Here is a 21,428-nt window from a genome sequence, read left to right as displayed (position 1 = left end):
TTCTCAAAAAAAAAAAAAAAAAAACAATCATTAAGGTCCACATGCTATATGTATCTCTGGTGGGAGCATGTGCATTCTGTTCCTGTGGTTCACAATTCAAGCTTCAAAACTTTGTTTTTGTTACATGAAAAATTACTGCACAAAATAGCACAAATCAATAGATGGCTTAAATAAGTGAAGCTGGATATGGCTAAGTTTTGCATGCACAAAAAGCATGGCAGACAAAACATCAAAGACTAGGACAACTGGGATTGACAACTGGAGACAACTGAAAACTCATTAGGGGCTCACACATACATTTAAAAGTAAGCAAAACCCTATTCTTTAAAATCTGGATTCAGTCCTACCAACAAACGCATTCAACTTTGTTAGAGGCAGTGAGACTGGATTACATAAATGCAATACTGTTCTGTCCTGGTTGTTTCCCTAGTGCTTGCTGTCTGTGCCCGATCACTAGTGTGATTGCATTTCTCAGTCTGTCAGCGAAGGTTCTGCAGGTCTGAGGTTTTCCGTTGTGGGGGGAAAATGGGAGGTTTGACATGTTTGTAAAGAGACACATCGGCGTCTGGACTCTGTCTTTCTGTTGCTGTTTGACGGGGCAGAGGTCTGACATGAGAAGGCCAAAGACAGTGAGCTTCTGTGTGCTGTACTGAAGTTCATATGCACGCAGTCTCCATTCACTGACAGTGCTGACTGACTGACTCTTATTGAGTGCTTTGATATTATGAGCAAGTTAATGGGAACTGGCTTTGAAACAGTCGTTTAAAGGACTAGAAAAAAATGCAAATGAAGGGATTTGTCTGCCATAAAAGTAATACCAGATGACAAACTGTATAAGTGATATAGAGTTCTGGTTAGAAATTAGGAATGAAAGTATATATTAATCATTACTAGAAACCATTAATCATAATAATAACTAGGTATAAAGGTAATGAGCAACAAACACAGAAACTCAGTCAGCAGGTCCTGTGATATTTCCCAGACTCACAGTACATTTAAATCCAAGCCTTATTAATCAAATGCATCTTGCTATGATTACAATCTCCTAAAATTACAACAGAACAGCTATAGAAAAAATGCAGAGTTTGCAATGAAGTGCATCTAATGAAGCCAGGGTCGCTCTTGTTTCTGTGCAGGAATGTATTCATGAACAGTTCTGTCTCATTTGCATTTACTGTAGACGGCTTAACGTTGCCATGGTACCCGGTGTCAGAGACACTTTCTTTCTGAGCCCCAAATGCTGTTTCACTTCTCCCATGTCTTATCAGTATCCAGCATTTTTTGGTGGAATACTGCACTGACAAATGAAGTAAGGATTGTAACGTAATATGGGTAGACGACGCAGGGTGCCAAAAGACACAAACATAAATGATTTCATCTCTTGTTTCCTTTTTGTGCTAACAATTGAGATCTCTTTATAAGTTAAATTGTTTCTCCTAAACAGCCATTAGATTAAATGAAGAGCAAATGGAGACTTTGCTAAAGTGTGCTGCATTTCATTTGAGAAAAAAAATAACTAATCAGATGTTTCTCTTCCAGAATTTCTATAGGCCAATACAAAATAAGCCAATAATTATTTTTAATGTCAAGGCCAATAGCCAACAAATGTCCAATATTACACTACCGTTCAAAAGTGTGGGTTCAGTAACACTTTTTTAAAGAAAGTAATACTTTTATTCAGCAAGGAAGCATTAAATTGATCAGAAGCGACAGTAAAGACTTTTACATTGTTACAAAAATGTCTTTCCAATAGACTTTTTGTTCTATTTGAAATAGACAGATTCTTTTGAATTTTCTATTTATCGAAGAATCCTAAAAAAAAAGGTCAAATAAATGCAGTCTTAGTCAGCATAAGAGGCTTTTGTCAAACATGCATTTGAACAGTAGTGTATAAATCTATACTATTTTGTTTAAATAAATAAAACACCAAAATCAATCATTTTATATGTGACAAGTGAATTTAGGCATCACAACATTATAATGTACAGTATGAAAAATGGATACTGATTTTGTGATTATTTTAAAGATTAACTTTGAGTGTTAGGTGATTGCAAATAAAATCTAAATGTAAAAACAGGGAAAATGAGCAGGCAAAATTCTTAATAAAATTCTTAATTCTTCTCTGATATATATCCTATATTGATTAATTTCACAATTCTACGAGCAATGAATGAGCAACTGCTGAGAAATAACCTTTTTCTCTCAGATAATATGCAATGATTAGGCCTATATACAAATACACACATTAAGAAAGCATAAAATGTGCCAAACAAAATCCGACACCCTTCATGTAGTGAAATATTTCAGTTCTTAAATGACAAATGAGACTTAAGCAACAGCAAGCACCCCTTGGCAAATGTGGTCTTTGGGCTCAATGAGGAAATGCCTTTAGATAATGCTATAAAAACATGTTAAACAGCCTGATGTGCTATAAACATGCTGAAAGCCTGCAATGTCTCTCATCTGATACAAATTAAATCCAGAACAAATTATTTTAACTACAATTTTACAGTCCAATTATTTTGGACCATTTCTGTGTTTATATGAATCTTGTAATTATGATGACCGAAGCACATGGCTGATGTGTTTGTGTAAAATTCAACCTGACAGGCTAAGCCTGAGAGGGTTGAGAGCTCAGAGCCTGCGCTCTATTTAACACATACATAAATCAAGCAGAAAATCAACAGTCACCCCGCTGTACACAGCCGAGAATCTACAACTACCGTTGTATCATCTCATGTAATGATCGCATTGAGTCACATTATGTCTGACGGATGAGTGCAGCAACAGTTCGTTACTGCATTTTCATGTGTTTTCTGCCCTTAGAGGGTTTTCTGAAGCTTGCAGAGTCCCAGATTCCTGAGCCAATTCCACGGGACATCCTTCTTGTTGCCATGGAGACAGAAAAGATGGAAGGAAGGGAGGCAGATGGGAACCTCTCTTAGATTAGATTCATGCTATTATATAATTATTTCTGCATTTAGCAGACACTTTTATCCAAAGTGACTTACAGTGCATTCAGGATATACATTTTTTACCATTATGTGTGTTCCCTGGGAATCGAACCCACAACCATTTGCACTGCTAACACAACGCTCTACCACTGAGCCACAGGAACATATTATATTATGTTATTCATGTTATACAATAACTATGGTTTCATGAATAAAAAATCTAAAACAATTCTTCTCGATTAGTGATATGTAAAACGAACAAGCAAAAAAATTTTAAACCCAAAATGTCAAACAATCAGTCTTAAAGGGATAGTGCACTCAAAATTGAAAATTCTGTCAGCATTTACTCATCCTGTATGACTTGCTTTTCTCTGTGGAACACAAAAGAAGATATTTTGAAAAATGCACAATGAATAAACATTAAAAGTGAGAGGGTCCAATTTTTCTGTTGTATGGACAAAAAACATTCTTCAAAACATGTTATTTAATTTTCAGTGATTAAATTTAAATTTAAGTCTTTCCTTCACATAAAGGTGTATGGCTTCAGAAGACTTGAAAAATAGCATACGAGTCATGTGGATTACTTTGATGGTGGATATTTTGTTTTTCATGTTAGAAAGAAAGTCATACGGGTTTAAAATGACATGAGGATGATTAAATTACTGAATTTTCAGTTTTTGGTGAACTCTTTCAAACCCTTTTTCAATTCCCCCTATGCAACCACTGTTTTTTTCCATTCACAACTCCCCCTCTTCCTCTCTCATTGGTAAATAATTTCCAGATGCAATGGCACGGGATGGTGCTAGTGGTACATGTACAGTGGAGTCTGGCGAGGGAAGAGCTTTTCCACCGTCTATGCCAGCCCAACTGAATCTAACACGCAAGCACAAGCACTCTCAGACAAACACGAAAGCCATACGCTGGATATACATATGAAAAACACACACTCCAACACTGCTATACAGAAAGTAGGTTTTGTATCCGGCCTCCTACAGTGGTGACAAAATTTTTCGTGAAAAAGTCGTGGTCCCTCATATTGGCTTCAACAGTTTATTGGAGGAAAAGATGTCGTTTATGAGGCAAAGTCACCTTGGGTACTAACACCCAAGGAGCTAATGGGATAAACGATGCCCAGTGCAAAGGTAACATTACATAAAGGTGTCAACAGATGTCACAGAACGAAAATGTTCAGGGTAGCTATATAAAGGCTAACCTTTCAAAAGTTGGTAAGATTTTTTTAATGTTTTTTTAAAAAAAGAATCTTCTGCTCACCAAGGCTGATTTATTTGATAAAACACAGTAAAAACTGTAATATTGTGAAATATAATTACAATTTAAAATAATTGTTATTTTAATATTTTTAAAATGTAATTTATTCCTGTGATGGCAAAGCTGAATTTTCAGTCTTCAGTGTCCCATGTTCATTCAGAATTTTTTTTTCAGAACAAAACAGAACAGAACAGAACAGCATTTATTTCAAATCTTTTGAAAGATTATAACAGTCTTTACTGTCAGTTTTGATTAATTTAATGCATCCTTGCAGAATACAAATATTAACATAATTTAAAATATAAACAATATTAACAAATATTAATATTAATCATCTTACTGACCCTAAACTTTTGAACGGTAGTGTACGTAGGCTGAGAAACCAAAAAGACCCTAAAAAAACATTCAAACCTTCTAGAGACAACTCTTTGATACTAAGATACTTTTAACCACTGCAACAGCTCAGTTGGTCTCCAGCTGCTTTCTTTGCAGTAACTTCTAGAGGAAATGAAGTTAGAACATCACATCCTGGTGCCATTTACGCATCCAAACGACGCATTTTAACAGTGAGATTACTTTTCAGCTTGACACTGAATACCAGACTAAAGCCTTCTTGGCCAAAGATCTGATGCTCCTGCTGGAGTTTCCCAGCCCTTGCAGGGTTGTGATATTTTACCCAGGGAAATGTGGAAGTCCCTAGGCATGGAGTGTGACGGATGGCTCTCAGCATTGAGCTCCAATCCACTCAGCAGGCCGATATTCCCACTGAGACTCTGGGCTTCGTTTCAGGCTTCAGCAGCACAACTACGGCTGCAAAATGATCAAACTACACAAGATGACTTATTCTCATCTCTGACTTTGTCTGTTAATTTGTTTACTCACATCTTTCTTCCTTTCGCTAAATTCCAATTGATGCTAAGCCTCTTTGCTATGACTCACAGGAAATATATCATACATCATCTCTTCGATGGCAGCACGTTACTCTCTGATAGCAACCGATTCATTATTTCCACATCTGTTTTCAGTAATGAGAGGAAGGACAGTACTCTGAGTTTTAAAGAAAGGCATAGCTCCACAGTCAACAACATAAAGCCATCAGAGAAAACAGGGATAACTTCATCATGCTGAGTGAAGTTAGTCTCTGGTTCTTTCAGAATATCTTAACATTTAAGCCTCATGTTCATGTTTGATGTCTGGGAGATCCCAAGGCCCTTTTGCTAACTTAAAACATACTTAATATTGGTTTGATACTTCATGACCTTTCCTAATCTTATGATAACTTCTTATAAACCAAATGTGATAAAATGTTTTAATATTAGGCCTACTATATGAAAGCAGCAAGCAGAATAGGTGTTGAAGGTTTTCTATGCCACATTGGTCATATGCTCTAGGAGAAAAAAGTATATGAGAGAAAGAGAGAATGAATTAGGGGGAAATCAGAGAGATGGAAAGTTGTGCCAAGGTGTTACTGCACTGGCAGAAGATCTAAAGCCTGGAACTCTCTCGCTCTTATTGCTCCCTCTTTCCATCTCTTGTGTCATCCTTTAAAACACATTCAGAGGTGTGAGTTCTGAGTTCCTGCCAGGGGAGGAAGTGATCTCAACATCTCTAGAGGAATGGAGAGAAAAAAAGCAGTGGGTGAAGGTAAGTTATAGGAGGCTTCACCTATCCCAGAGATAGGTGAATCAGTAAAGGTCAAATATATATTGAGACCATTTTGAATATGAAACACTGAACCTTAGACAAGACAAAAAAGTAAAACTTCTAAAGCTTTTCAAATTCATGTAATTGTATTAATTATTATTTTTATTTTTTGTACATTTTCTTCTTTATTTTATATTACTTTATCTATCTATTTAGTTTTTATTATATACAGATTTTGGTGTTGTTTTAGTTAATTTTCTAAAAAGTACACTGCCATTCAAAAGAAATAATTCAATTTAGCAAGGATGCATTAAATTGACTAGAAGTGACAGTAAATACATTTATAATGTTACAGAAGACTTCTAATCTAAGCAATCAGCTTCTTTTGTCTAACAGAAGTATCTGATCTCAAATGAAAAATCACTTAGTGAAACAATAATCACGTATGTTTATGTACACATAAAAGTCACTATAAAACAAATCAAGTCACTGTGATCATACCGGCCTTCCTAAATGAAGTACAACAAAAAGCGACTGAGATTGACTACTGTGTCACAAGCTATCCAGTGAGCCATTTTCCCAGAGCAAACCGCAAACACAGCAAAAGAGACCTCCTCTGCGCGAGCACTTCATGTTACAGGCTGAATTCTGTTTGGAAGAAGCAAAATAAAACACTGGTTTTTCGATCGCACTTCAAAGACTAAATCTGCCTTTAATTCAGTGTGTTTATGGTGAGACTAAATTATGGAATCAAGTTCAACCAGCTCTGAAAACCACTGCCAGTTGTCATGGACTTTTGCATTGGATGCTATTGTCCATGTGTGATGTGCAACAGAATTTCCCCTCAAACTCTCTTTGTTTTCTGTCTATTTCTGCCTAACATGATTGGGAAAGTTGCTTCAAATCAAACAGAGCTCAGAAACAAAGAGAGCAGTCATTCTTTAAAACCAGAGCATGTGAAAAAAAGCCAACAACCAGACCTCCACAGGTCACTGCAGTCTTCCAGCATCTGTCCATGTGGATTCACTGACTGAAAAGAGAAATTACAGGCCTTTGAAATATAGACAACACAGATTTCTGCAATTGGAACAAATGTGTCCTTTATGATCTGGGTACAGTGTAAATTTTGAGCTTTTAACAGCTGACTGTTAAACAATGCATTGGGTTAGCCTAGAAGTACAATTAATACAGTTCATTTATATATTTAAAAAAAATATTTATTCTATTCTTCAGTTTAATTAATTCAAATCTAATTAGATTTAAATTAGAATAGATTAGAATAAATTGAAATTCAACCAGTTTATCTGAAAGCAGGTTCACAGTGCTTACGATTTTCTTTCACTTCTAGACATACTACTAAATGCAAATACAAATACAAACATGTTTTTTTTTGTTTGTATCAGTGACTGTACCCAAAGACTATAGAATACCCAAGACATGTCACTCGTATAGTTTTAAATGGGCTTAAATGCAAAGCTCAATATGGCCGCTCTATCGAAGGAAGGCCCTCCTTCTGAATAAAAGAGCCAATCGCTAAACGGTAAAGCCATCTGCCGTTAGAAGTCCCGGTTGCTATAGAAACAGTCAGCGTTCTGAGACATGCGCTTAGGACTGCGCACTGGCTGGTCTAGCCTGGAAAAAAAAACTTTTTTAACGCTATTTGAGCAAAAGAAACAATGTTTATGAGACAGTTGTTGTCAGATTTCACTGGTGATTTCAAATATGAAATTAATCGTAAGCTTGGCAAACAGTTTTGGAGAATTTGATGTTTCTCCATTCAAAGATAGATAGGAGCTGCACTTGCATGCCCGAGAGGCGTTTCAAAGATGGCCGCCGAGTGAAATGACTTGCCTTAGAGGGACATGATGTACCAGTATTTTGCTGTCCATTTATATATGGATAAATGGCAATGTACAATCACAGACATTGCTTTAAGGCACTTTAAACTAATGCATTAACCTGACCACAAAGGATTTATTTAGAGAACACGCTGCTGTGGAAGGACCTCTAGAGTGCTCAACACGCACATTGTACACGTGTACATAAGCAAATCCATGAGAGATATTGAGAAATACATAATATACGGAAGATGGTGCCTGACATATTTCAGTTATACTTGCCATATATCATTATATATAATTGCAAAGTGACGCTTAAGAGCACTACTGTCAAACACTGAATACTCAACTGAACAACAGACCATCTGAATCTTTCGTGGCTTCACTCTTTCAAGCTTTTATGAGAATCAGCGGTCAACACGTTCAGCTAAGTGCTTCTTGATTTTGCCACAAAAGTCAAAGGCTTTTTTTTTTATTTGGTTGTGAAATGCAACAATGTATACTTTTATCATAGCATGGAGAGAATCTCTCTCACTTGCACTGAAAATGAAAGTTTATAAGAGGATTTTATGTATCTAAACTTCTATGTTCAGTACTCCATACCCAAAAATGGTGCTGTGCACATTTATATGGCTGTAACTGATCCATGTTAATATTTAAGCTTCAGGAAATAATTTCCAAAAGAAAAAAAAACATGGTATTAGACAGTTTACATGTCTAATTGGGTTGAGATTTAAGTAGTTTATAAATTACTTTAAAAAATCTTAATCTGATTTATTCTGTCTCAGTTGTATGCTTCATTTAGGAGAAGTAGAAAAATAGTCTGAAATCCAATTAGACAGAGTAAGTCAACCCCCGGCATTTCCTGACCAGCTGAATGTTTGATTATGGCCTTAAAATATCAACAAGAATAACACAAACACACTGGCGCAAGAGAACCATACAGACTCCATCACTCTGAGCCTTGCTCTTCTTAATTTTACCTTCCTGACAAATTAAATAAACATTAATCTGTTTCCTATTACTGGAGCATTACCGATAATTGGAGTGGTATTTACAAACACCGCTGTTCCATCCTTCCAGGCCTGTCGTAATAACGGCCCTGTGCTTCCACCGCACAGTATCATCCCCTGAGCTCTGAGTGCTTTAACAAGGGTTTGATGGTTCAATTCTTGTATTTCATAGGCAGTTAGAATATTTTCACAGGGGGTATGGGGCAGTCGAGTTAGCTCATTAAAGCAGACATTAGGTATATTTTCAAAATCGGATTACGGCCTCGCCTGAGAACACGCAGGCCTGTGCGTTTGATGTCTAAACTGGACCGAGATCTCAAAATATGTTCCCTTTCATGGGAACTTCGAACTGCGTCCTCTAGGGGTCGCTATGGGGAACGTCTCGTCGTGATCCGTGTCTGAAGCATACATTGAAAAAACACCAACTCATTGGCCGGCGACAGCCATGACGTCACTACCGGTGTGACTATAGTATAAATAGGCACCGGGAGCACACATCATTCTCTTCTTCGTCTTCATTGACTGTTTTGTTTGAAGCGTGCATTTCTGTGGTAAGAGCGATCTCATTATGGTGAGCACTAGCAAAGCGTTTAAGGATGTGTGCATCCGTGTTGACGTTGTTTAACATCTGATGACACACACGATCTATGCGTTATTTGTTTGGGCGAAGAGCACGCACGCGATGCCTCCGAGGGGGCAATCGGCGTGCACTGCGAGCGTTTTTTCCAAGGGAAAAAGCTCCACTCTCGTTTGTCTCCCTTTTCGAGGAAAGAGGGGCAGCCATCTGCTTCCCGCGATTCAGGACCCGCCGCCGCTGAGGCACGGAAGGGAATGAGCTCGTGGGGATCGCAGGTGGATCTGGCCGATGAAGAGGGGTTTCCCTTTTGCGATCGTCGGCTGTGCACGAGAGTGAGCCGCTGGAGGATGATGTTATTTCATTAACATTGTCTGATTCAGGGGCCAGTGCTCTGCTGGGATCAGCCCAGCAAAAGCAGGAAATGTCTGAGGAGGGCAAAGAAGCTGAGGCTGAGCCTCACGACGAGGCGTTCCCCATAGCGACCCCTAGAGGACGCAGTGTCTCGTTCCCTACTCAGGGAACCATGGTTACATAAGTAACCTGAGACGATCTCATGGCCTTTAAGTTTCCTTCAGGAAAGAGAGCCCTTGGTGAAATTAGTATTATTACCATTCCAAACTACCACGCCAGAGCGCAAGCACAGCACAGACAGAGAAACTAAAGAACATTTGAGCACTGGCAAGATGTCAGAAAATGTAAATGCAAAACCTGAGTGGGCCAAGGAATGGAATGAATGAGAAAACCACCAAATACTGGAACAAAACAGAGCTGTTTGAAGAACCCAACAGCAAAACATCTGGAGAAGAAACAGATTTAACATTAATATTAAAAAATAGCCCAATTCTGCAACACCCAAATTAACAATGAGCCCTCTAAATGTGAGTCTGGCAACTTTAGGAAAATAAGGGACACTTAGAATATATATGAAAATATAATAAAATAAAATATATAACTAAAGTAATAAATATAAATGTAATCGCCGATGCAATAGTGCCCATTCAGTCTGATCTTAGGTGCCCCCAGACCACGATTTTTACCGAGGCGGGACATCCCCCCGGGACCGTGATTGTGCCCTCGTACCACCATTTCTCCCCTGGCCTTCTGGAGGTCTGTGCATTCCACTGATGTTTACAATAATCCATTGCAAATTTTCTGAAGAAGTGAAAGAAGTTATCATTCAAAAAAAGCCCTGAGAAGAAATACATGAAAGAGATTGTCCACATAATCACACTTTTCTTTGTGATTGCTGTATACATAGCAATACATGCATAATTTTTTTTCACTTCAAAGCTTTTACTTTGTAGAAGAGATCCAAAGACAGTCAGTGGGTCAGAGCACAGAGTTATGTGTCACAGGCCATGACCTACTCGCTCCTATTACACAGTGACTCACTACATTGATATATGAGTGCAGGCATACACAAAAGACAGGTTACAGTTAATTTAGAACAGTTTTCTTCATGATTTAAAACCTTTTTTTTGAATAGGGAAAAAAGACTCAGCCGATCTTTCTATCATTCAGGAATCCGACCGCAGCTCATTTATCATCTGAGGTCTCATTAAATCTGTAAGTTTGAATGTTTCTTCATTTTTTAAATCAGCTCTGCCATGCAATTTGGCCAGCGACTGTCAAGATTTACTGAGTATAATTTGGTTTGCTGGTTCTTTGACCTCAGTCTTTGCTTTATTGTACAATAATTGCGGCATTAGGTCTTCCACTAAGTGCTGAAGCAATTCATAAAAATATGGCTTTTGCCCCTCCCTGCATATTTTGTTTGTAATTGGTCTCATATGGCCTCAAGGAATAATAAAAATATTGAAATGGAGACAGGGGATGGCTTACGAATTTAAAATGAATCGCACACTCTCATATACCTATAAACGCAAAACAGAGACCGTGACACACACTTCCTCTGGGAAATACACACAATATTCAATCTTTGAACAATGTGCATATAGCTCGAAATAGAGATGATTTTACAGCTGAGGTTTGAAATCTGAAGCCAGAAATCAGGCTCCTTCGAACATACAGTTGGATCCAAAAGTATGAGACCATTACAGTGAAAATGCTTCTATTATGAATTTTCTAATTTCATACAATAAAAACATTTTATTATATGAAATACATTTTATTGTATTATATTATTAGCATATTCAGCAAATTAAATTTTGAATATAAAAATAAAGACGTCAATTAATTTAGAATTTCTTAATATTTCATTTGTCCTACATTAAAGAAATTCACATGGTCAAAGCCACAAATTTATTTTCTAAAACTTAAAACTTCTGTTTGCTTACAACTTTAAATTTGATTTTGAATCCTGTATTTTTAATGTGGTCTCAGACATTTTACTGCAGATCAGGCTTGTCAAAATACTAAAATATTTGTACAAATTTCACAATTCTCACTATAAAATTTGATACCATAACAAAAAAATTTACATTTTATATTATCTAAAAAATAAGGTAATTGATAATATAACAAATTAAATGAAGGCTTCGAGTATTTCTCAAATAAATGAACATTGTCTCAGTTATGTGTTGGTATTTTTCATCAACAGATCAATGATTCACTAAAGTAAATAATGCTTTAATCTTTTTAAGGTACTTAATTAGCATGTGACAGTATCAAAATGTCAAATAATGAGAATTGCTGAAGCTATTGATTTATTATAGCTATTTATCATAGTCTTGAATTACAGTACAAAAAGCTAGTAAAAACTATATATAAAGATATAAAGTATAACTTTTTACAAATAACAAAAAGAACCTTTTAATATTCAAACACAATAAAAATGTATAAAGTAAACGTATCAAAAAGATTAAAGTGCAAACACACAAACATAAAGAATGACAAAGAATGAAAACCTTTTCAGTCAATATCTAGTTACCTTTTCTGGGCTGGCATGGTTTGGTCCATATTAAAATGTTTTTTTTTTTTTTTTTTAAATGTGGCTTCGTATCGGACTACCGCCCTACTGTCAAGATTCCCAATTTCTTTCTTGCATCACATCTATAGTGGCTACTGCAGTCTTTTCACAATACTTCACAATGCAACCAAATACACAACATATAGGGGTGATCTGTGAGGAATAATACAGTAGAAAACCCTCAGTAAATTAACATGGTGCATCCAATCTGTAGACAGACATGGTGCAGATTAGATCCAACACTACGTTATCATCATCAACCATGACTGTCTCCATAATTTACACAGTATGATGGCTCTGTCCCTCTGATGCGGACCACTGATTTACTACAAAGATCTGGCTCGAATTAAGCTGTCTGGCCTCGGTTCTCTCACTGTATGCTTGATAGTGCTGATCAGTGAGAGTGTGGGGGGAAAGGAAGAGGAAATGGGGTCAGGGGGTGGATCAAATATTTGCTGTTGTAAAACAAACCAGTAGAGGGCAGTGCAAGACACTCATGGGACTACATGCATTTTCCACAGCCAAAAGTCTAACAAAAAACCTCCCACACAAGAGCCATAATCTTAAACGTTTCCAACCGACTCCTCCGTCCACATTCTATGTAACTTCTATATTTAAAACGAAAGCAATTTAGACTGAATGTATCAAATATCACTCTCATGTCAGAGAATAATAACCCAACAATCCAGATGAATTTGAGTGAGATGAGAGAAAAAAAATCAAAAGCTAGCTTTCCATTTGTACAGATCAGGAGAGAAAGGCCACATGTAAGAGATTATACCAGTTCTGACTAAGCAGATATGAACCAGGAGGCTATGATATCCAGCATGGTTTGTCATAATACAGAAACGATTCCCTAAAAAGCTAAAAATGCACTTGAATACACCATGTGCCTCAGTTTATAACATTTATCTCCATCATTTTGTGTATTCCCACTGCTGGGCTTGTTTCAGTAAGAATTAGCAGTTAAACCCTTAGTCATTTTGCCTTTGTGACATGTATCAGACATGAAGAGCAAAAAAAGCATGAATGCTTCAAGGCATGTGGTGCTCATCATGCAGAAACTTTTGACCTATTTTGTATCTAAATGAAAAACTAAATGAAGGAGTGCTGCAAAAACCTCAGAAGCTCCAGAAAGACAGAACCAGCTCTTGTTGTCCATTGCTTTCTGAATTTTGGCAACTACTTGCTGAAAGGAACACGGAGGACCAGGCCACAATGATCAGGTCTTGACAGAACCTGTCAAAAATCTCCACACTCCTGCCAAGTCTTCAAAATAAGGGCAAAATAACAGATTAGCAACTGTGATTTGTACTGAGGTTTTAATAGTGCACAAGCCATCTTTTTATATCAATGTAAATGGCCTTTGTGGTCGGTACAAATAACAGGCAACCATATGCTTTCAATTTCTGAAATGCAGCAAGAAGGGCTATTTGAAGAAGTGTATTTAGATTTTTTCCTTACATTTAACTCTTCTACCTTCCAATCTCACCCACCAAGTTGTTTGACAGTTACAAATTATATTTTGGCAGATTCGTATTTCAAGTTTCGTGTGGAAACGATCGGCTCTTCCAACTGACAGATCTGTGGAATACAGGCTAGAGGCCGACTGTGTTCAATAGCATGAATGTTTCATCCATGGAGAAACGATCACTACTACTCATTTACATCTCACATACACACAGGTACAACACAAATAAGACACAAATGCACCACACTGGTAGACATCATTAGCAAAAATGCACCAGTGAAAAGTTAAAACATTACAACTAGGTATCAACACAGCAGTGGCGTGGGGAACGATGTATGTTATAATACATCGTGTACACATCCAGTTTTGTGTGAGTGAAGGAAATCCGCTTGGGAGTGGAGAGATTCGTCCTCGCGCACATGGATCGCGTAACATTATGCGCTCTCGACATTGTCATTAAGATCACACTATAGAAACCGCCTAAAATTAAATATAAAGAAGAGAAGAAAGCAGCCATAGGCAGCTGCCTACACATGCCAGGATCCGCCACTGCCAGATGCAGTTAGAAATTTACTAAAAACAAGCCTATCGCAAGCCATCTGGTAGGGGGGGCACCTGGGGTGGCCAGCCAAATTTCAGGGGGGGCCGGTGCCACCCCTGGCCACCACGTAGTCACGCCCTTGCAACACAGATGACCTGATTCAATTCAATTCCGATTTCATTTTGATTCGATTCTGATTCATTTGAATATAATGTGTTTGATGTTTTTGATTTTGATTTGATGATTTGAAAAGAACTAGCTGATAAGAGGTATTTCTTTGTAAATTAAACTACAGTGTTCACATAACCATGTAGCCACTAACAGGGGGATAGCATAAAAGATCTTGGGATTTTAAGAATCAAGATTAATAAACTTAATTAAAATTAAAAATCGGGAATAACGAACAAAGAATAAATTAAGAAATGTATTAAAAATGATATTTTAACGTTTACATAAAAACATTACAGAATAATGTTGCATTTCCAAAATATTTATTTTATGAATATAATATATAAAAAATATTATATCATAGGTTTTAAAGATTTTACATTTTCACCCAGCCATAAAAAACACTATTAAAGCCTAGTTTCAACTACAGCAGTTTTGAGGAGCATCAGATGAGATTTCTTCATTACAAAGCAGTGAATATGCAGATTTATGAAAATTAAGTTGCAGATAAATCTGAGTAACTCAGATCCAAATTAAGTGGGTCATAAACAACAGCTAAGCATTTTGTTATGAAGTACTGATATGTCTTCTTATATTCTTATCGGTGAATTGTGATCTTATTCTTTGGTGTCTTCATGCATGTTCTTCACAAAACTTTACACACTTCCGAACCTTTCCTAAGGAAAAAAATACTGTCTTTCACAAAGGCCTCTCGTAATTGAAGGTAGCAAGGCTGAAGTTATATCACAGCCATAATACGCTGGCTCCCTTCCCAGAAAGAATTTCGCATACAGATAAACCACAGCAGCGTGTGTACACCAGACATTCCAGATCCTGCTCTGCTCCAGAGTGTGTTTTATAGAAATCACATTAAAAAACACTGCAAAAACCATATGAAGGTTTACTTGGCTGTGCACATACACATGTAGTTGTTGGGACTCTCGATGGATTCCATTGTGTTTACTGGACAACGGCACGGGTAAATCTGATTAGACAGGACAACGAGCTGAAAGAACATGTCAATAGTGATGTTGTTCACAATCAGGCGTTCCCAAAATGAACTAGGACAGCTTGATGGCATTTTAACATGTCAGAACTGGTACAAGGAGTGATTAGCTACGCAACAAGAGGATGGTTCTGATTACGCTAAAAAACAAAGTATAATATTTACATCTGTGTTTTAAGTAAGACCTCCAGCTAGTTTACTTGATCACCGTATCTGCAGGCAAACGCCAAAGATCCACATTCTCAACACAGTGAAAAACCACTCAGAGGCCTGACAAATGGCTTTCACAGGCTTGCAGTTGCATGCAAACGCTAGTTTTAAGAAAGCAAAGAAACGAAAGAAAGCACCTACCTGCTCAAACTCTTTCAGGCTATGCATCTGCAGAACAGAGCTCTTATCTGCATCAGCACTGGAGGAATCTGTTAAAATACAACCAACAGTTAGAATCTTTACAGAAAAAAAAATACTTTCAGGAGATTTTTGCATTATTAATAAGTTAGTAGTAAACAGACAGGTTTCGGGGGGAAAGAGGGAAATTGGATGCTGTGGGCCAGGAGATATTATACCTAAAATATATAATTTTGGAGATATAATAATTTATTTATAAAAACAGACATTTTTTATAATATTTGTTTATTTTTAATAATGACAATACATTTTTTATTACAAAAATATTATTTATTTTATTACCATGTCAGCATTGAAAGTCTATATTCATGGCAAAAAATCTATTATATTATAAAGAATTATAATATTATTTTATTTTATTTTGTTTTTATTTTATTTTATTTGGGAGGAAACAGGGAGACATGGTATGCTGCAGGCCAGACTCAAACAATTAATATAACATTTTATTTATAAAAAATAAAAAATTCTATAAATGATTATTATTAAGTTATATTTTATTAATGTTATTATTATTATTACATATATTATTTGTTTCTTTTATTGCAATGTCAGCATTAAAGGCAAATATACATTTAATTATAATATTATTACATTATATTTTTATTATTAATGTGCTCACACATATCTGTCCCTACACAAACATCCACATACATAAGAGCAGAACTCTGCCAAACCATTACAGACAAAAGTCAGTAGAAAAATTCCAGGAACAGGGCTAAAATTATGTGTTGTTTCCCAGCATGAGAAGAGGAGAGTCCCCACAGGGCATAATCACAGAAACACTGGCAAGGCCCAATCTTCTTGCAGTTCTTTAAACCCATGGCATGGCCTCATTAAAGCTTATTAAAGGACTTTTATTTAATATGTGCCAATGATGTGTATTGGACGTGTGCCTAGGGGTGTATTGGAGATGAGTGCATGGCACAGTCCTGCTGTACTACACATTTACTGTGCCAGAGAAATGTCAAACATGCTCACAGCAAGGTTTTGTGGAACTTTTACTTAAACATAATTAAGTCACTATCTTTATGTTTTTCTCCAAAGCATAAAGGTTTTCCTTTTTTTTTCAGAATGTCACTGCCACAGTGTTTTGCAAACTCAGGTTTATGATTAAACAAGTTGTTTTGGTCAAATTTGGGCTTAGGCTATTAAAAAGTCAGTGATTTTACAGTGGGAAAGAGGTAAGAGGGATAGTTCATCCAAAAAAAGAAAATTCATCATTAATTCACCTTCAAGTTGTTCTAAACCTGTATGATTTTTTTATTTTCCATTCAACAGAATTATACAGGTTTGGAACAACATGAGGGCAAATGACAATGTTTATTTTTGGGTGAACTGTTCCTTTAAGCACGTCATGAAGTAGTACAACTGTGTTGTGACATAGCATTAAAAATAATTGCACATTTAAATCTTTAGTGTAAAATGGAAGATCTATCAGTGAAATAATGTACTTACCGCCCATGTTGATCATGCTCTTGGGCCGGGCTGCTTTATGTCCATTATAGTGTCTGAAAAATACGAGAAAAGATTAACATTTGCCCTCTTGTATAAGTTTAATCTGTTTCTGTTGAACATACCATATTAGTTAAGGCCCATATTTGAACAAAAAAATGTTTTTAGGCTCCAGCCATATTTAAAGAAGCAGGCTTGTGAAAGTTGTGCAAGTAATTTTCCTGGTAAACAATGACAGTCTAGTTTGTTACACTTCTGTCTCTGGCATTATTGAGAAGGGTTAAAATGCCAAATATATTTCCATTTCACAAACCTTTTCAGAGTTTCCACGCTAAAGACTCATTTCATGTTAACTGAGTGATGACAGAACACCTGATCATTTTTACTGCCTGATTTGGTCTGCATGTCTGTAACCTGCCATCTGCTTCACATTTGTAATAGATGACAAATAGTCTAGTCTTTTATACCATCTTACACAAAACAATAAAGAAAAAATGGCTCTTATCAAACAGACATTATGATGTAAAACTAGACTGCAATGTTAGTATCTGTTGGGACAGCACAGTCAGTTGTACTAATAAACAAATATTATTTGGGCTTCTCAGTAACACAATGATAATTATAGTAATGCAATTATAATAAGAGGTTATATAATTGCATAATGATAATGCTGACATGAGATGTGGGATAAGATAAATTAGAGAAAGTAGCTTTCTCCTTTGTTTGCCCCATTCTTTGATACAAGATAGCAAAGTTCCTAGTGCTCTCTCAGTGTAGTTTCTCTAAACATTAATATTTAACCTCCTAAACACATTCTTATTTATTAGTGCCCACAGACTCTAAAACGCTGCTCAGATTGCAAATCATCAGCACAACTGGACACAAGGACATTTGAGACAGACTCATCTTACACATGCACTCAGTGCTTGAATGCTTGGCTTATATTCGAATGACATTGATTTTGTAATTGTGTATTCTATCAGTCTTCAACCTTTTTTTAGGCTAAGGACCCCTTGGTTTTTAGCCAAGCCTAAAATAACATGCATATAGTACCATATTACAATTATACATTTACATGACCTACCATTCAAAAGTCAATAAGATTAAAAAAAAAAAAATTTTTTCAGAGGTCTCTTACACTTACTAAGTCTGCATTTATCCATTTTATTTGATCAAAAGTACAGTAAAAACATTAACAGCTGAATAACAACTATAATTTAAAAAAACGTTTTAAAATATATTTGAAAATATAATCCATTCCTGTGATGCAGAGCTGAATTTTCAACAGCTATTATTCCAGTCTTCAGTGTAACATAATCATTCAGAAATCATTCTAATATGCTCATTTGCTGATCACAACACATATTATTATCAGTGTTGAAAACAGTTGTGCTGCTTAATATTTTCCGCAGTTTTCATACGACATCACACTGTTTTTATGAGACAGCTAAGAATCAGCTGTTTGTTGCTGCATCAGTTAATGGCTTTAAGCAAGTGACAGTCTAATAGGATAATACAGTAAGTTGATGCTCTCTCATGCTCACGTCTCAAATATCGCAAACATCTGACTGCAATGCAGTTTTTAAATAGCTAATAAGATGTAAATTTAATTTGACATTAACAAATGGATGCTTGTCTGGAAGCAACATGCTGTAAATGCAAAATGTTTTATATTCTAAGTCAATGTTTCTCAACCCTTTTTATCTCATGTTTACTACCATATTTGGGCTCAGTAAGATTTTTTTATATATTTTGGAAAGAAGTGCTCACCAAGTCTGCATTTATTTGATCAAGAACACAGTAAAAACAGTAATATTATGAAATATTATTATAATTTTAAATAACTGCTTTCTATTTTTATATATTTTAAAATATCATTTTTTCCTGTGATGGCAAAGCTACATTTTGAGCAGTCATTACTTCGGTCTTCACATGATCCTTCAGAAATCATTCTAAAATTCTGATTTGGTGCTCAATATATATCTTGTATTAAAAACAAAAAGTGGATCCCATTGCAAGAAACAAAAATAATCCATGTCCAGGCACTCACATAGCAGTGTGCATGCGCCCCTGGTCAAGACTTTTTTCTTTAAATATATTTTGTATTATTATCACTGTTGAAACTAGTTGTGTTGCTAAATATTTTGAAAATAACTATTTTTTTTTCATGATTCTTTGATGATACTTTTGAACGGTAGTGTATCCCCATCAGGTTAATGTGCTGCTTTATTGACACCAAATCAGATTACTTTTACTGGTTTAAAGTTTTAACAAAGAAAGGAAAAATCTTAATCTGTGACCTGCTTAAGTACCCCCTGGGGTACGTATACCCCCACTTGGGAATCACTTATCTAATTAAAGCAGAAAACTAAAATCTATTTGAAAAACAAACATTTCAATTTACCACTTGATAAAACAAATGCAATAAGGATTCTTACCGCTTTGGTTTGAAAACAAAACACACACCCAGAAAACGTTCATTCATTAAGTTAGTCTTCCTATTGTCATATATGTTCAATACCACCACCAAACTATAAATCCCAGCTACTTCCTGAAGTCCCATTAGATGATGACTGTCGCACATGAGCTCTTAACACCTATCAGATAAACGGGTTCAGACAATAATACTGGCCAGAGAGTAGTGTGATTGATGGGGCCATTTAATTTCCTCACTTTGATGTGAGAGACAAAGAAGCAGCTGCCTAATTTACATGATCCATATCAAACCACTTAAAAGATCTCAGAGTCTCCTAAAAGCCAATGAACATCCATAGCATTATTGCCCCACTGAGAGTGATAGACAGAGGAGTTCAGCAAGCAAAAGGAATATAAACAGACGGTCTTCCACGCACAGCTGACCGAGGGTGTCAACAACTTCACCATGTCGGCACGATCCACCCACTGAGGTGTGCATAACATGGGGGATGGGCCTATGCTAATGAGCTTCTAATGTTCCTCTTTGTTTCTGTAAACAGCCACCACTGCAGTAAGATTTTCCATGGAGAAGGAAACATTGCAATTCAACTTCATCACATATAGACAAAACATGCCCAATAGCTCCAGATGCCAAGAAGATCCCTGAGTCATGGCCACCTGCTCTAGGTCACTCATAATCCCATTGCAAGAATAGTGGTCAGCTGAGAAATCAACTCCCCCACAATGACAAATGGTGTGCTCAAATGTGAATGCTCTTTAAACAGTGGTATTGCATACACAGAGGGGCATAGTTTAGTATTCCCATGCGTTCAGAGTTGCATAAACATAAATAGCATTGAAAGAACTTTCTGTACTTCATTTACTCATGCATGTACCAATGTAATGATTTCAGCCTTACGATGAGGCAAACCAGACATTGTACTCCCACATTTTTCAAATTACTGCAAGTTATGTCTGGATTCAAACTCAACAAACAAATCCCAAATACATGGTTGGAACACACAGTAATACAACAACAAATTCCTCAAAAACAGAAAGCAAGCTGTCTTCTCTCCTGAAGTACATGTTTCCCGCTCTGTTAGAGGTGAATAGCTTACCTGCCACGATACAGAAATCCACTCATCTTTGCGACATCCAAACCACACAAAAGTTGAAAAAGAACAGACAGGAACAAACTCAGCTCCTACAGAGGGAAAAAGCTAGACTCTCTTCTGTGGCTCTGATCTCAATCCAGTGTTTTAGTGAAGAAATCTTCATTTCCAAAGACCAGGCTGGTCAGGAGTCCAACCAAACACAGACACACACACATATGCAGGGCAAAGTTGCTATTTCTCTCTGACGGTCATCTGACGTGGCAAGGCCAGACCAGCAGTCAGTGAAACACACATACAGGGTTGGTAAGTGGTAAACAGCACAGAGGTGAGGGTACACACACACAGAGCACCACTGCCTTGCCCTGAAAGAATGATCTGTTTGTGCATGCTCAAAGACAGGTTTCTCAGAGTATGAGTGGGGAGGAGGGTGTGTGCATGTGGTTTTCAACTACAGACCACATTGGGCCTTCCTGCCCAGGCTTGAGGAGCATCCTTTAAGTTGTAAATGGGCTATTTGCCCCTAGCTGTTACTGTCTATATGAGCTGAGAGGAGGGGCGATGAGAGAGGAACACAGGCTCAGATAGGTCTGTAGGTAAAACACAGAAGATTATCTCTTTCTGCTGAAGA

General features: G+C 36.7%; 1 pseudogene; it reads right to left on the bottom strand.

Moving 5' to 3' along the window:
- LOC107696140 (myomegalin-like) overlaps positions 1-21,152 on the bottom strand; it is a 72,053-nt pseudogene extending 50,901 nt beyond the window's left edge.
- Positions 21,153-21,428: the final 276 nt, after the last annotated feature.

The sequence above is a fragment of the Sinocyclocheilus anshuiensis genome, unplaced genomic scaffold, assembly GCF_001515605.1.
Source record: "Sinocyclocheilus anshuiensis isolate Anshui unplaced genomic scaffold, SAMN03320099.WGS_v1.1 scaffold306, whole genome shotgun sequence".
Classification (NCBI taxonomy): domain Eukaryota; kingdom Metazoa; phylum Chordata; class Actinopteri; order Cypriniformes; family Cyprinidae; genus Sinocyclocheilus; species Sinocyclocheilus anshuiensis.
This window is presented reverse-complemented; position numbering and strand designations above follow the sequence as displayed.